Genomic DNA, 3,686 nt, shown 5'->3' on the forward strand with positions numbered 1-3,686 from the left:
CCGTGGGTGCGGGAGGTAAGGGAAGGTTTGGCGCTGGGTGCCTTTTTTGTTTTTCTTGAGTGGTGACTCAATTTGGAATTTGCTAATCACTTCTCTATATATGGCGGAGGGGTAACAAAATAATATTCTGTTACTAATAACAGAATAGTCCTGTTCTATATATATATATATATATATATATATATATAGATAGATAGATAGATATGTATATATGTAAAACTATGTCTATCATTGGCAAGCTATTGTAAAATATATATATATTCATAATATTTGTAAAAAAATACAAACTACATATAAATTCATATGTATGTTTATATTTAACATGCTACATGTTAGTTGATATAATAATACATAAAAAAGCATAAAAATATATATGAAAAAAAAATCTAACTATGCGGACGGCTATGCCGTCGGCATAGAGACGGCAAGGGTTCAGGCGGCGGGCGGCGTGCCGCGGATCGCTGACGTGCCGCGGATCGCCGTCGGCATATGTTCTTGACGGTGCGGCCCGGATCGATGAGGGCATGTACAATGGTTCTATCTTAGCAATGCCATGTAGGATAGATGATGAGGTGGAGGAAAGAGAACTCATAAGAAAAGACTTGTCTTCTCTTATTTAAGAGAAGACAAGAGGTGATCTCTTAGCACAATATGTCTCACCACAATTTTAGGAATTACTAGTTATTGAAGATAAGGCTAAGATATGACCCATTGTAGACAAAATTTTTTGCCATCTCTAAATCACATGCAAGACTTAAGATAAGACTATCTTATCAACCATTGTACATGCCCTGACGTGGCATGTGGACTTATGCCGACGGCCCCCCGTCACGACCGTCGGCATAGCTCTGACGACGTTAGCCGCCCGTCACCAGCGGGGTCGCCGGGCCCACGAGTATGCTGACGGCCTATATAAGCCGACGGCAGCTGTCGGCGTAGTTGCAGCTAGGCCGACGACCATTCTAAGCCAACGGGTGCCATTGGCTTAGCTCTGTGTAACCCGGCGGACAGAGTACGCCGACGGTTAGGACCAGGCTGTCGGCATAGCTTCGAAGAAGCCGACGGGGGCCGTCGGCATTGTTTTGGCCGTCGGGGTAGCACCCTGTTCCGGTAGTGAATTAAGCATCCCGTATTAGTCTGTGATTATATGCCCGTGTGTGTAGCATTGAGCTCCGGCAGAAGAGTTGCACGTGGTTAGCATCGTACACGACGATGGCAGCGGTGCCGCATGTCGTGGTGATCACCTTCCCCTTCGCCTCCCACGCGGTGAAGCTGTTCCGCCTGGCGCGCGCCCTGACCGCGGCGGCACCGGACGCGACCTTCTCCTTCCTTTCCACCGCCGGCTCCATCGCGCAGCTGCAAGAGAAGAACCGGGATGCCCTCGAGGCCAACCTGCGCTTCGCGGAGGTGCCGGACGGGTTCGTGCCACCGAGCTCTGGTGGTGACGGGCTGGCGCCGCCGCCGAACCATATGGTGCGTCTGGGGCTCTTTATTGTGGCTGCAGAGGCTGGCGGCATGAGGGTGGCACTGGAGCCGGCTCGCGTTGCCGCCGGCGGCGCCAGGGTCACCTGTGTCGTCGGGGACGCGTTCGTCTGGATGGCCGCCGAGGCTGCCGCTGCGACGGGGGCGCCATGGGTCCCGGTCTGCACCGGCGGTCCCAGCGCGCTCCTTGCGCACCTCCAAGGTGACGCGCTGCGCCACGACATCGGCGACAAAGGTACGCACGAACACCATTGATCATCTATGGATGCATTCATACCATGGACGAAAGCTTCTTACCTGAGACGAATGCCTGTGAAATGAATGCAGCGGTGAGCCGGGCGGATGAGCTGCTGACCTCGCACCCGGGCCTCGGAAGCTACCGCGTCCGGGACCTCCCCGACGGCTGCGTCTTCGGCGAGATGCACCTGCCGATTGTCGCCCTCTTCCGTCGCGTGGCCGAGCAGCTCCACGTTCCCCGTGCCGCCACCGCCGTGGCCTTGAACACCTTCCCAGGCCTCCTCCCCAACGACGTCAACGCCGTTCTCGCCGCGGAGCTCCCGGAGGTCCTCTCGATTGGCCCCTTCCACCTTCTCCCAGTCCCCGGCGACGGCGACAAGGCCACCGCCACCGCGGCCGACCCACACAGATGCCTCGCCTGGCTCGACGGCCACCCGGACGTGGATTTTTAGAGCACTTGCAACCAGGCCCTGCTATCCTAACTCTTCAATATCGCTTTAAGATCCGTGCGACACAACTAAGTTTCTATATGAAATTTTCTCTTTTTTGCTTCTCCCACATAGAACATATCTTGAAATTCAAACCTATGCAGGATGGCAAAGCTTTCTAACTAGAATCTAGGATAAATATTTCAGAATTTTTTGTCCGACATAAATACTAAAAATATGATTTTTTTAATCAAACAAAACGTATTTTGTATATTTATGTTTGACAAAAAAATCTGTACGATTTATCCTAGATTCTACTCAGAAAGCTTTACCACGCTGCACGAGTTTGAACTTCAAGATATATTCTATGTGGGAGAAACAAAAAAAAAGAAACGTATTTGCACGAATCTTAAAGCAGGAAATGGATGGCTAGATAGAGAGGGCCTGGGTGCATGTGCTCTAATATATATTTTTGACGGCCACCCTGCCGGTGCCGTCGCGTACGCCAGCTTCGGCACGGTCGTCACCGCCGTGGTAGAAGGGCAGGAGGAGCTGCGCGAGCTCACGGCCGGGCTGGAGGCGTCCGGCGCGCCGTTCCTCTGATCGCTGCCCAAGGAGTACTGGCCGATGGCCGTTGCTCCCGGCGGGGTTCCCAGACCTCGAGCGCGGCAGTCGGCCGTGCTGCAACACGCGTCTGTGGGCGGCTTCGTGACGCACGCCGGGTGGGCGTCGGTACTGGAGGGCGTGGCCGGCGGCGTGCCCATGGTGTGCCGTCCCTTCTTCAGCGACCAGAGGATGAACGCGCGGATGGTGGAGCACGTCTGGGGGTTCGGCACCGTCTTTGAGCAACCCATGACGAGTGGGACCATGTCGGCGGCCGTGTTGTCGCTGCTAGCCGGTGACAAAGTCACCCGGATGCAGGAGATGCGGGACATGGCGGCCACCGCGTTCGCGCCCGGCAGCAGGAAGAACCTTGATAAGCTTCTCAAGATAGTCTGTCCATCATCAATAGAGCACAGCCGCGGTGATCATGTCGACGAAGCAGCAGAAGTGACAAGATGCGCCCCGACGACACATGATCAGCTGCTTGGTGCTAGCAGCCTAGCAAGCAAGCACCGTGGCTGACTGAATTAGCTAGCTCTCAGCTGACCGTATCACTGTTTTTCTGGCTTATGCCAAAGTTTCCTACTCAAGGAATATAAGCATTTAGTCTCTGATGTTATGTTTCAAGGATAGGAAGATAAATGATCCTTTTCCTATGATTCATTTGCCATGCTTTTGGACTAGTTCTTGGGCAATTCTGCAGCTCGAACAAGAAGAAACACGGACACTGATGGTGCTAACAAGACTAATCGAAAACTGGAGACCTGGAGTGATAAGTGTCTGGTGGCTGACCAGGAGATCTTCAGTTTGCAGCTTGCTTGCTAGGAATTGATCTAGTATATATTCTCATGAAGATCTGATACCTTTCATTGGTTGTAACAAAATTCTATATTTTGGGTTGTTAGGGCATTTCTAACCGATCCCTTATAAGTTATA

At 52.4% G+C, this 3,686-nt stretch overlaps 1 pseudogene; it reads left to right on the plus strand.

Moving 5' to 3' along the window:
- The first annotated feature begins 1,212 nt into the window (after positions 1 to 1,212).
- LOC123076356 (anthocyanidin 3-O-glucosyltransferase-like) lies at positions 1,213 to 3,272 on the plus strand (annotated as a pseudogene).
- The last annotated feature ends 414 nt before the right edge of the window (positions 3,273 to 3,686 follow it).

The sequence above is a fragment of the Triticum aestivum genome, chromosome 1B, assembly GCF_018294505.1.
Source record: "Triticum aestivum cultivar Chinese Spring chromosome 1B, IWGSC CS RefSeq v2.1, whole genome shotgun sequence".
NCBI lineage: Eukaryota > Viridiplantae > Streptophyta > Magnoliopsida > Poales > Poaceae > Triticum > Triticum aestivum.